General features: G+C 41.2%; 1 protein-coding gene across 1 annotated transcript in view; it reads right to left on the bottom strand.

Annotated features, from left to right (window-relative positions):
* The window catches only part of LOC115337283 (zinc finger protein 366), a 34,890-nt gene extending 30,706 nt beyond the window's left edge, over positions 1-4,184 (bottom strand). Inside the window, exon 1 of the mRNA XM_041121493.1 lies at positions 4,134-4,184. The gene's annotated coding sequence lies outside the window, so the exon portion shown is untranslated. The remainder of the gene's footprint in view (positions 1-4,133) is intronic.
* Positions 4,185-13,954: the final 9,770 nt, after the last annotated feature.

Raw genomic sequence — 13,954 nt, 5'->3', positions numbered from 1 at the left:
TGCTCTAAAAACAGGTCATCCCTTTCCTGTTCACCTCCTGATATTATTTTCATTGCACATATATTCTAAATACTTTTAAGATAAATTAGACAGGTAGAAAAATATCCTGCTACCTGGAAGTACTATATGAAAGACACCCCCTTTTCAAATAATGCTTTCAAATAATTTTATCTGGAGTTGAAACATCAAGGAGCTACTTGCTTTAGAAAGCACTTCAGAGAGAGGACTAAACCTGAAATAGTGACTACATTCCACATTTTGTTCTTCCCTGACATCTTTAGAATTGGTATATTTAAATTTGGTTTAAATCTAGTGTATTAGATGTTAGTAAGAGACAGACTCTTTCCAATTTACAAAGACCTTAGAAAACCTTTGAATTTTAACCATTTCCAGAGGAGTAGTAGCAGATCCAGCATAGAGCCCTCCACAGAACAAAAGGTCTTTCATCGCTGCAAAAAGAGTCTAACAGTAACACTGCAACCCTGATCAGAGAAGGCTAAAGCATAAGTGGCTTTTGCACAGTTGAGGAAGAGAAAGAGGAAGACTGGAAGACATCTTGTCACTCCCAGCTGACACACTTGTGGCTTATCAGAGCACCTGGTGTCAGAATAAGCTGCTCCCTGAGAAGGAGTAAAGCCACGTGCTCCCATCCGAGAGCTGTCACACCTGCTCCTCCACCCTAGGAACACCACCTCATGAAATTCTTTCTATGCAGAGAAATTAGGTGGTTTCTATTCTTCATCAGGCCTACAAACAGAGGATTGCATGGTTAATGCCTGTTTGCCATGCATTAGTATTCCTTGTAGTACAGCATTGTCTAAGAATAACAACTAAAAATGTATGACCCTTCTCATAGTCTTGCTTTCAATTTCAAATCAGTTGCACTTTTCTCTAATTTATTAAAGTGATGTTATCAATGTATGAGACTCAGTTTACCTTTTAGCTTTTTGTAATTAAATGAACCTTCAGATTCAATGAACATTTGTGTTTTCTTTTAAATCAAACACAAAATTCATACACATCCACAAAGTAGAAGGAAAATGTGCCAGTGTTTTAGCTTTCACAGTAGAAGAGGGAGGGGAGAGAAAGCAAGAATAATAATTTTTTCATCCTTCACTCAAATAATTAATGTCTTTCTAACATATGAAGCAGGAAATAAGGAGTGAAAGAAAAAAAAAAGCAAATACTCACATAATTTCTTCCTGTAACCTCCAGAGCATGAAAATATTTTCTTTTAACATTTGATTACTTAGCTTAATTGCTTCCAGTGTCAGTGGAAGTCTTTACAATATATTAAGCATTGTTGGTTTAGAAGGAAAATGCTGTGTTTTGCTTATCAAGATCAAGGTAACACTAGTATAAAACCATTTGTTTTACAAAAACAAGTCACAAAGGTATTAAGTTTGGAAGGAACTAAAACAAAGATTAAATAATATTTTTCATTGGATCATTAGTATTTTAGAAACCAGGCAAGAAGGACTGGTCCCTGCCAGATAGATATAAAGAAAAAACAGACATCCAGCATGCAGTTCAGTGCATGTTTTAAATATCCAATAAGTATTAACTTAGACCTCTTTACTGGATGAAAATCTGAATATAATCCATAAAATTCCATTGAATTTTTTACAGCAGTGGAGAGCTGCAGTCTCAGTTTCAAAATATTAGCTTTTCAGCAAGAAAGAGGATAGCTGTAAGACATCTTTTTTCAGACTTGTTTCTTTTTAAAGGCTTCACATTATTTGTCTCTCTATAATTTTTTCTTCTCCAAGCTGACATTCCTTCCTTTTCATTGGTCTTCTGGGATGGTAAACTAGAATGGGGAAAACTACTGCATTTAAGAAGAAAATGTTCATTTGGTTTTAACAGTTGGTCTATTTTTAAAAATTGGTTGGGGTATAAAATTAGTCCATCAAACAAATGAATAATTTTACAGCTATCTGTAGCAGTCTACAAAGCACTTGCAAGGTCTGTTTGAAGGAACAGTTTATTTCATTAGATCAGTTACTACTGGGGAACATTCATTAGTGCTCAGAAGCTATGGATTATTTCTCATCAACTAGTAAGAGGCTACCTATCCCTACACACCTTTGCCTCACTTGTATCTTTAAACCATCAGCGCACAAAAGCCCTATTATCTTATGCAGCATTTACTGCTTTTGTTTCTCAGGGTGATATTCTGCTGACATATCTGGGTGAGTGGCATGGTCCATTCAGATAGATGTCTTTCTGCATCATCAAGGCTTTGCAATATCAAAGATTGGAAACAATATAAGTGCTATCTGGGGTAAACTGTATTCTACCATGATTCATCCCTCTGTGCTTCTTCCATTCTAAATACTGCATATCTATCTGGCACTACTAGAAATGGCACCTAAAAGACATGCCAATATGTGCATCTCCGAGATGCACATGGTGCCTCTCAGTCCACCAGTATTTGCTCTACATCCAGACAGTCCTAAGGCAAGGCTCTTATCAATGTGCTTGTTTGAAAGAATGAGAAAACAATAAAAACTCCTTAAAATTCAAAGATTCAAATTCTTTCCTGGTCAAAAATCTATATTATAGACTCCAAAATGTTACTGGGAACATAACTCAGTGCTAGTATTCTGCATCCAAAACTCAGATTTTCAGTAGTTTTCACCATTAAAGAACCTGGTCGTAAGTATAAAAAGACAACTGACATTTACAGAAAGACTTCTATCACTTTCTGTGCTTTTTGAATCAGACCTGTTAATTTGGGATTTCCATACCACTTGTTTCCATATCATCTTTGCCATCATTGGTGTAGTTTTGTTTTTATTTTTCAGAACAAAAGCAAAATCTGTCTATATTTTTGTTATAATTGAGAAATCAAATGGAAATAATGGATTTGAATAATTATGTAGGAATTGACTGACCTTTTACTTATGTATGCTATATACATAAATATGGCTCTTAGCAATAGCAGCAATAAGACTTTAAGCAAAATAAACAGAGCATCTCTCTTTTCATTCTTGTTTTTTATTCTTGGTTTATTACTTCAATTAATTTTTTTTTAATAACGTTGAGGTGAATAACTGAAAACTCATTTCACAAACATTTAATCTGTGCCATAAGCTGGTAGTGGATCTGTACTCAGTCTGGCCTCAGACTATACCATTCTCTGCTTATAAATATCTCAGCAATGTGGGATAAGGATAACACACCAGCCAAAAATCTCCTCTTCCTGACTCCTGGAGAAAGATATTAGTTGTGTTAACAAATGACCGTTATACTAAATCATGTTACAGTTATCCTAGCAATAAAATATACAATGTGAAAACAAACTCCAAATGACTGCAAAAATGTATTATTTGAAGGAAAAATAAACCTGAAAGGTGAAATCGAAGAATGAAGTTCAAAACTCAAAGTCTATTTTTTACCATCAAATTATTAAGCATTCCTTTAAAAATTCTCTTTCTGTGTGCTCATTATTGGGGAATGGGTTTAAAAATAGCATTTAGTGCTTTTGATCACCTACTATGAATATGACCACATATATTCTTATGTTTTTCAGACAATCTCTCAGAGAAAGAATTTATCGTATACATGGCCTAAATCAATAATACATTAATGTTTAGTATCTTCAAAAATAAAATCTGTACCTAAATGCTGCAACTGGCTCTTACCTACATGGTAAACTGAACTTCTCAACTAAACAGATCAAAAATTCCAGGTGACTGCAATCCAAACACTCTGCAATTTGAGCAAAATACCACAACAAATACAGAGCTTAAATATTTTTGAATGTTTAGGAGACTCCTCTACTTCTCACTTGAAGTAAAAAGTGTTTTTCCAGATGTTTGACACATAACTGTCAAAATAGCTGTCCAAATCATCTACTTAATTTGAATCAGTATTTAGTCATGTAAAACATAAACCCAGGTATCCCGAATGAAAGATGTGGCAAGTAGTTTTCACGGCAACATCTGGAATTTTCTTGCTATTAGCAGAGAATTCTTTGTGGGTTAAGTATCACCAAGTGAACCTAATAATTGGTACCAAACTGGACCAAGCTGCAACATTAAGCTACGGAGTTCGAGAAACAAGTTATTTCCACCTCCTTTGGCAGAACCCATGTGCCGCTCTTAAAGTGAAGGGAATTTACAACTTACCCAGAAATCGTGCTGAATTTGGGATAGATCACTCCTTTCTATGGAAGAACTTGCAGAAAGGCACCAAATAGAGGGGGAAGAAAATCCGTTCTACTAGTTGGTTCAGCAAGGGGTGGGAGCAGAGGGCTGTCCCAGGGCGGAAGCGCAGCCCAGCTGCCCTAGTGAGAGTGGGAAAGGGGCAGCTCAAGCTGCCTGCCAGCTCTCTGCAATGCCTGCCTGCCATTTGGAGCTGCTCTGTCTGGGATCCATGCATCCTGTAGAGGACCTTGCACTTCAGAGAGCCATGGCTTGAAGAAATACTGGGTCAAAAGATGACCAAGCTCTCCTTCTGCAGAGAAATGATCACCTGTCCTACCTAATTCTTCCTCCCACCTCTACATTCTGCTTTTATAAAAGCAGGGGGGGGGGGAGAATTTTCTTTTCCAGTATTTGAAACATACTCTTACATTCAATCACTCATTTTATGCACCACTTCTGATCATTCTGATACATTTATGCCCAACATGAAAAATATTATTGGTATCTACAGTAATGTAAATGACAAATAAACAGACAGCATTTGAGTCCATCCTATTACTGATGATGGTGATCAACCTTGGTGTTGTTACATACTATGCAACATGAACTTCTTTTTCTTTTTTTTTCAAGCGAGAACCTGGAACTGTCTTAGCATGTCTTAAATGTCACTTTTCCTAGACTAATTGTATACACGGATGAGTAAACACATGTAATCATAAACACAATATTGTTTGAAGGAAGAAAAAAAAACTAGTAATTTTTCTCCCACTATAGCACAGGTTGGTGGAGACTTCAGCAGTAGCATATGAAATATATCAATTTGCACGTGACACAGCTGCTCTCCTTATTTGAGCAATGACCCAGTGAAGCTTGCTGAAACATTCAGGATAAAATTAGCGAAGCCTGTAACAAGATTCTGTTAGGAGAAGCCCTATATGCAAAATTCACAGCAGATTATGTTATGAATATTATCAGCCTCACTGGAAAACATTTTCTTGTCTGCATTGATTAAACCGTGTGCTATTAACACCAGTATCTAAAAACCAGGCTATAGATATCTATAGCATAAATGTACTGCTTGTCAATGCATATGGTTATTATCTTTTTATCAGTTAAATGTGTATCTGATAAATGCCTTTTCTAAATTAAAAAAACATATATATTGCACTTCTAAAGAGTTAATCATAAAAGCATTTTTACTTAACTTACCAGTTATTGAAGCTGGAATGAGTATTGCCTTAAATTCTCTACCTGCTCTCATGTTGGTAATGGATGTCTCTCTCTCCCCTCCCCCCTGTGCAGAGATTGCAGGAAACTTAGAAAACTAGCACGGACACTGTTTCAAATTACTTGAGAAAGAGAACAGGAACAATCATTTCGTTCTCTTTTTTTCAGATGAGTACAGTACCTTCAGAAAGAAGGAAGGAAGGGAGGGGAGAGGAAGTCAACAACTCTTTGCTTTCCTGCAAAAAAATAAGGAAACAGCAGATAGCAATCTCATTTTCTCTCAAACAAAATCTTTGGAAAAATAAATATAACCAAACTAAAAGGAATTCCTCAAGTATTATATATGCATTATCGGCTTCATAAAACCTACTTTACAGTGCAACTACATTAATGCAGTTGAATTTCCCATGTAGTGACAAGGAATAAGACACCCATATCTTACACAGAACAGTTAGCCATAAGCTTGTACAGCTAATGCAGGCTTTTACTCTAGACAAGGAGCGATTATACATGTATACACATATCTTGTTTCCACGGTGATATAGGCAAAAAAATTCCTAAAACCCCTCTTTACTGTGATCACAAGAAAATGGCAGATTGGATATTTACATAATGCTGTCAAATGAAAAGGGGGATAGAGGGGATCACAAATATGGTAAGGATCATAGCTTGAAAATTGGCGTTGCAGTAACGAGTAATTTATCTTAAAGACCTGCAATATAGAAGGCAACCTGATTTATCCAAACAAAAACTATGTGCTATTGTATTGGGTTTGTGTGGCAAGGTTTTGGTAGCAGGGAGGCTACAGGGGTGGTTTCTGTGAGAAGCTGCTAGAAGCTTCCCCTATGTCCAATAGACCCAATGCCAGCCGGCTACATGACAGACCCACCACTGGCCAAGGCAGAGCCAATCAGTGACGGTGGTAGCACCTCTGTGATAACATATTTAAGGGGGGGGGAACTGTGCAACACCAGCAGCAGCCAGAAGAGAGTTTTTATTTCACATTATCCTCCTCTGATTTGATTGGTAACAAATTAAATTAATTTTCCTGAGTTGAGACTGGTTTGCCTGTGACGGTAATTGGTGAGTGATCTCCCTGTCCTTATCTTGACCCACAAGTCTTTCATTATATTTTCTCTCCCCTGGCCAGCTGAGGAGGGGGAATGATAGAATGGCTTGGTGGGCACCTGGCATTCAACCAAGGTCAACCTACCACACATAGAATCATAGAATCATAGAATGGTTTGGGTTGGAAGGTACCTTAAAGGTCATCTAGTTCCAACCCCTGTGCCATGGGCAAGGACACCTTCCACTAGACCAGGTTGCTCAAAGCCCCATCTAACCTGGCCTTGAACACTTCCAGGGAACATTCTGTGTGTTGAACACTCTCTGGGAAACCTGTTCCAGTGCATCACCACCCTCAGTGAAGATTTCTTCTTTACATCTAATCTAAATCTACCCTCTTTCAGTTTAAAGCCATTACCCCTTTTCCTATCACTGCATGCCCTTGTAAAAAGTCCCTCTCCGGCTTTCCTATAGGCCCCCTTTAGGTACTGGAAGGCTGCTATAAGGTGTCCCCAGAGCCTTCTCTTCTCCAGGCTGAATAACCCCAACTCTCTCAGCCTGTCTTCATAGGAGAGGTGTTCCAGCCCTCTCATCATTTTTGTGGCCCTCCTCTGGACCTGCTCCAACAGGTCCATGTCTTTCTTGTACTGAGGACTCCAGGGCTGGATGCAGTACTCCAGGTGGGGTCTCACCAGAGAGGAGTAGAGGGGCAGAATCACCTCCCTCGACCTGCTGGCCACACTTCTTTTGGTGCAGCCCAGGATGCGATTGGCTTTCTGGGTTGCTAGCTCACATTACTGGCTCATATTCAATTTTTCATCCATCAATACCCCCAAGTCCTTCTCTGCAGGTGTTTAGGTTGGGGTTTGGGGGTGTTTGTATCTTTGTTTTGGGTTTGGATTTTCTTGTATTTTGGGGTCTGTTTTGTGCCTTGACACTTAGGAAAGAAGTTTTGAACAGGAGTTCAAAACAGTTATCGATAAATAAAGAGTGAGCATTAAGACATCTAGCCAAGAATAATCAGGGGAAAAGAAAAGCAGAGCTCTTAGGTCTGTTAGATTTCCTGTATTCTTCAGAAAGTTTAAAAGGGTTTTGGTCCTTGGTTTTTTTTTTTTTATTTTAAGAGAACAGTTTTGCTGAGACTGCTATTGTTTTGTAGAAAAGCATTTGGTTATAACTTAAAGCACAGGAAAAATCCCCATTTACAGGAAAAACCTCAGACTACACTAGAAGTCTTGCCACTGAGATTTCTTCAGCTGTACATTTCCCTTTTGCTCATTAGGGCTGCTCACTTTGGTTCATACACCAAAAATGTACCCTGATACAGCACTGCTGGTGGTCATTCTGTGTATGCATAATGCCAGAATATCCCTTCTAAGATGTTATTGATCAGTAAACAGTGTTGCAAGGTTCCTGAATATTTCTGGAGAAATTATGTATGTGTGTGTTTGTAGTGACTGATAATAGGCCTATTTTGTGGAGGAGTTTTAATTATTTTTTAAAGTCAGTTGATATTTTTGACTAGCAACACTTGGTCTTAGGCAACAGTCATTAAAATGGAGGATGGAAGAACAAAATGGGGCTGAACTGAAGACTGCACTTACAGAACAAGTATATCTCTGGACTGTTAGGATTGCATGATTGTGTGTTGAATTTTCTGTAATTTTTTTGTCTCCTGTCAACCACATAGACTTGAAATGCTGGACATTTTCTCCTGCTGCTTAAGGTAGAGCATTGGAAATGGACTGCAGCTGGAATTGCCATTCAGAGTGACCCTCTGCATACTGTTTGCTGTCTTTTGCTGTCTCCTTCCAAGAAGAAATCCCTTATGAAAGTTGCTGTTAGGTCCAATTACTTTATGCTGTTCCAAGTCTTCTAACTTCATTGGACTGGTTCTTTCTTTCTCACTAATGTATATCACAATTGGTCCCTTTTAACAGGGACAGATTAGCCCACTAAAGCATAATTAGTGGTGCTGTATGGTTTCCTCCTCACTAGGCTGTCCCTTTGAGAGTCTTTCTCAGCAGTGCAAACTCAGTCACACTATTCGGTCTAGATAACAACGTCTGATCATAATTCCCATTCTTGTGGTGATTTGGGGGGTGGGGGTGGTGGGTTTTTTTTGTAAGACTGAAGTTTCAGATCAAGAGAAAACCTAAGTCTTTGGCTGTAGAAGTTCTCTAGTCTCCACCCTCAGCTGCATAGGCTGCTCCCTAGGCCCTGGCACACTCTTCCTGTATTGCTTTTCTGTATAGAAGCAAGACCCAACAACACAGTGATATAGTGAATCCAGACATATGCTCTGGACAGAAATTGCAGTGAACTCCAGTAGGTGCCACCTTGGGGAAAGTTACCTAGAAGCTGAACAGTCAGTCTACATACTGCAGTATCCTTTTCGCTTTGTCATAAGGCGTCTGACAATGAGTAGGTTAATAAGCTGGGAGAAGAGAAAAGAAACCCAAATGAGCTCCTGAATCATCCCTTAGCGTGGGGATGCCATCAGCCAAGCCTGTTGATCCCTTCTCAGACATGCTGGGTTTTTTTCTTCTATTTGTCTGAAACCACCTACAATGCAAAGATTGTTAGCTTGCATAATAAGGCAACCTCCATTCACCAGGCAGTGAGCATGAAAAAGGGAGAAGGAGAGACTGCATTTTCTCTTCTTGGCAGCTGTCCCATCCATAGAGGTTATATCTGCACAGTACATGTTCAAGTGGTTCCAAATCAGATGGTTAATGAATAGCAATAACATAATGAACAGGTTTCTTCTCTGTCCTTTTTCTTAATAACTGTAATGCCACAGTTCAGGTTGTGGGAGTGAATCAGCACTCTCAAGACAATACTGTAAATAGCTGTCAACAGGGTGCAACTGGTAGTGAAATAATTCTCATGCTCAACTGCAATATTGCTTTTGTTAATTTTCCACATGTAAAGTTACTATGTGGATTAAGATTTTTAAAATGCATGGCAAGATTGGTTTCAGCCTGCCCTATATAACTGTGAAGACAATCTTAATCTCTTACATCAGCATGAATCCTGTGAAGTCAACTAAAGTATTTTGGATTTACTATTTTTTGATTTATTGTGCTGCTAAGAGCATTGCAAAAAACATCACCAATTGTTTTTCCTATAACCTTTGTTTTCCTCCACATTTCAAGAAAAAAAAAAATGGATATTAGAAACCCATTTTAAACTGCTGTCGCGGTTTCAGCTGGGATAGAGTTAATTTTCTTCCTAGTAGCTGGTATAGTGCTATGTTTTGAGTTCAGTATGAGAAGAATGTTGATAACACACTGATGTTTTCAGTTGTTGCTAGGTAATGTTTAGTCTAAAGTCAAGGATTTTTCAGCTTCTCAAGCCAAGCCAGCGAGAAGGCTGGAGGGGCACAAGAAGTTGGGAGGGGACACAGCCAGGGCACCTGACCCAAAGTGGCCAACGGGGTATTCCATACCATGAGACGTCATGTCTAGTATATAAACTGGGGGGAGTGGGGCTGGGGGGATCACCGCTTGGGGACTAACTGGGTGTCGGTCAGCAGGTGGTGAGCAATTGCACTGTGCATCATTTGTATATTCCAATACTTTTATTATTACTGTTGACATTTTATTAGTGTTATCATTATCATTATTAGTTTCTTCCTTTCTGTTCTATTAAACTGTTCTTATCTCAACCCATGAGTTTTACTTTTTTTTTTTTTCAATTCTCTCCCCAATCCCACTGGGTCCGGGGGGGGGGAGTGAGTGAGCGGCTGCGTGGTGCTTAGTTGCTGGCTGGGGTTAAACCACAAAAACTGCAAAATGACATAAAAATAAATCCAGGTTTTCTTTGTCTCCTGAATCGATTGCTGTGGTGGGTTGACCTTGGCTGGCCACCAAGGTGCCCACCAAGCTGCTCTATTACTGCTCCTCCTCAACAGGACAGGGGGACAAAATATGATGAAAAGCATATGGGTCAAGATAAAGACAGGGAGATCACTCAGAAATTACAATCATGGGCAAAACAGACTCAACTCGGGGAAATTAATTTAATTTATTGACAATCAAATCACAGTAGGATAATGAGAAATAAGAAAAAATCTTAAAACACCTTCCCCCCACCCCTCCCTTCTTCCCGGGCTCAACTTCACTCCCTACTCTTCTACCTCCTCCCCCCAAGCAGCGCAGGGGGATGGGGAATGGGGGTTATGGTCAGTTCATCACACGTTGTCTCTGCCGCTTCATCCTCTTCAGGGGGAGGACTCATCACACTCGTCCCCTGCTCCAGCCTGGGGTCCCTCCCATGGGAGACAGTCCTCCATGAACTGCTCCAGCGTGGGTCCTTCCCACAGGCTGCAGTTCTTCATGAACTGCTCCAGCATGGGTCCCTTCCACGGCGTGCAGTCCTTCAGGAGCACACTGCTCCAGCGTGGGTCCCCCACGGGGCCACAGGTCCTGCCAGAAAAACTGCTCCAGTGTGGGCTACTCTCCACAGACCGCAGATCCTGCCAGAATCCTGCTCCAGCGTGGGCTTCCCACGGGGTCACAGCTTCCTTCAGGGCACATCCACCTGCTTGTGTGGATTGTCCGGCTCATAGTTCACAAAGGAGTTTCACCATGTCTAGTGCACACAGGCGACTCATGGGGGGTTACAAAAGCGACCCAGCCTTGGGTTGCCTTGAGGCCCTGTCTCTGCAGAGACGACTCACGGGGAGCTGTGTAGACAGCTTAGCCCTGGGTTGTCTGATAAACCCTAAAGTAAACAGGGCAGTGGCTGCACCATTCAAAGAACCAAAACCTGAACTGAGCCTTGAAATCCCTTAACAAATAGTATGCCCTGAGTCTCAATCCAACCACTATCCAGTTGCTGAGGAAGCAAGGTAAAAAAACCAAAACCTGGAGGGTTTCAGCTTCGGTTTCAAATGACAACCTTGTGTATTCAAACAATCACAGACCAAAAAAGGAAAGATAAGGGGAAACTCCACTCAGATATACATAATCCATTTAGGCATATATCATAATCCACTCAGGCATAGTCATACACACCATTCCACAAGTCAGGGGATAAAAACTCTAAGATTCAGGTTGGAAAAGGGGGGAGTCACTTCTCTAACCATGCAGTTGGCTTGCGAAGGAAACCCTTCCACCCCCTTGATCGGGATGCCGGTCAAGGTAACTTCCCTGGGATTGAGAGCCCTTACCTGTAGGGGTAAGTGAATATTGTTTATGCTTTAAGTTTGTAAATGCGTTTGTGGTTGTCTGTGAATCGCTTGTGGTTGTAATAATGTACTACTCTTGCCTTAAAAAATTGCAATAGTGCATTCCTCCATTGTATCTGTGAAACCTGCAATAGTGGCATGTTAAGTCTGTAAGTGAAGTTCAAATAAGTTGTTTGCTTGAACCTTGCGGTTAAGTCCTTTTCCGTCACACTGCTCCAGTGTGGGGTCCTCCACAGGCTGCAGGTGGATATCTGCTCCACTGTTAACCTCCATGGGCTGCAGGGGGACAACCTGCCTCACCATGGTCTTCACCACGGGCTGCAGGGGAATGTCTGCTCCGGCGCCTGGAGCACCTCCTCCCCCTCCTTCTTCACTGACCTTGGTGTCTGCAGAGTTGTTTCCCTCACATATTCTCGCTCCTCTCTCCTGGCTGCTGTTGCGCAGCAGTTTTTCCCCCTTCTTAAATATGTTATCCCAGAGGCACTACCACCATTGCTGACTGGCTCGGCCTTGGCCAGCAGCAGGTCCATTTTGGAGCCGACTGGAATTGGCTCTGTCTGACATGGGGGCAATTTCTAGCAGCTTCTCACATAAGCCACCCCTGCAGACCCCCTGCTACCAAAACCTTGCCACATAAACCCAATAAAATTGCTTTTTAATAGAAAGTTGTTAGATCACTTATGAAATTGTTCCTTTTTATTATTTTTGTCTTTAAGTCTAAGATGAGCGAAAGTTTAAACTTAAATTGCTAAAACTTAAAGTGCTAAAAATTCAGAGTTCTTATACAGTCTTCATCTCTATATCATGTGCATTCCCAACCAACAGCCTGAGTTTTGATTTTGTGTGCAAGAGGAATGTATATTCAGGATCATGACACATCTCTGCTTAGCCAGTCTGGCTGTTTATTTTTCACGGTGACTGAGCTCACTGAAAAGCTCTGTGCTATTATGAGTATATGCCAGTTTGTGTGTGCAGTAGGAACTCAGAGGAATAGAATAGAATAGAATAGAATAGAATAGAATAGAATAGAATATTTTCAGTTGGAAGGGACCTACAACACTCATCTAGTCCAACTGCCTGATCACTTCAGGGCTGATCAAAAGTTAAAGCATGTTGTTAAGGGCATTGTCCAAAGGCCTCTTAAACACTGACAGGCATGGGGCATCAACCACCTCTCCAGGAAGCCTGTTCCAGTGTTTGACCACCCTCCTGGTAAAGAAATGTCTAGTCTAAACCTCCCCTGGCACAGCTTTGAACCATTCCCACACGTCCTATCACTGGATCCCAGGGAGAAGAGATCAGCACCTCCCTCTCCACTTCCCCTCCTCAGGAAGCTGTAGAGCGCAATGAGGTCACTCCTCAGCCTCCTTTTCTCCAAACTAGACAAACCCAAAGTCCTCAGCCACTCCTCATAGGACATGCCTTCCAGCCCTGTCACCAGCTTTGTTGCCCTCCTCTGGACGCATTTGAGTACCTTAACATCCTTCTTAAATTGTGGGGCCCAGAACTGCACACAGTACTCAAGGTGAGGCCGCACCAACACTAAATACAGAGGGATAATCACCTCTCTTGACGGGCTGGTTATACTGTGTTTGATGCACCCCAGGATGCGGTTTGCCCTCATGGCTGCCAGGGCACACTGCTGACTCATGTTGAGCCTGCTGTCAACCAGCACCCCCAGCTCCCTTTCTGCAGGGCTGCTCTCCAGCCACTCCTCTCCCAATTTATACTTGTGCCTGGCATTACTCCGTCCCAGGTGCAGAATCCGGCATTTGTTTTTGTTAATTTTCATGACACTGATGATTGCCCAATGCTCCAATATATCTAGATCCTTCTGCAAGGCCTCTCGTCCCTCAAGAGTGTCAACAGCACCTCGCAGTTTGGTATCATCAGCAAACTTGCTAACGGTGCATTCAACTCCTGCATCCAGACCATTGATAAAATATTGAACAGAACTGGCCCTAGAATTGAGCCCTGAGGAACACCGCTGGTGACTAGTCACCAGCCAGATGTAGCCCCATTTACTACAACCCTTTGAGCCCTGCCGTTCAGCCAGTTCTTCACCCAGCACATCACAAACCTGCTCATCCCACAGTTGGACAACTTGTCCAGAAGGGTGCTGTGAGGGACAGTATCAAAAGCCTTACTAAAATCCAGAAAATCTACATCCACCGCCTTCCCTTCATCCACTAGACAGGTGACCCTATTGTAGAAGGATATCAAATCAGTTAGAAAGGACTTTCCCTTTGTGAACCCATGTTGACTGTTCCTGATGATTGCATTGTTCTTTAAATGCCTTTCAATAGCACCCAGTATG

This window comes from Aquila chrysaetos, assembly GCF_900496995.4.
Source record: "Aquila chrysaetos chrysaetos chromosome W unlocalized genomic scaffold, bAquChr1.4 W_unloc_2, whole genome shotgun sequence".
Lineage (NCBI taxonomy): Eukaryota > Metazoa > Chordata > Aves > Accipitriformes > Accipitridae > Aquila > Aquila chrysaetos.
The sequence above is the reverse complement of the archived record's forward strand: the minus strand, read 5'-3'. Positions and strand labels throughout refer to the sequence as shown.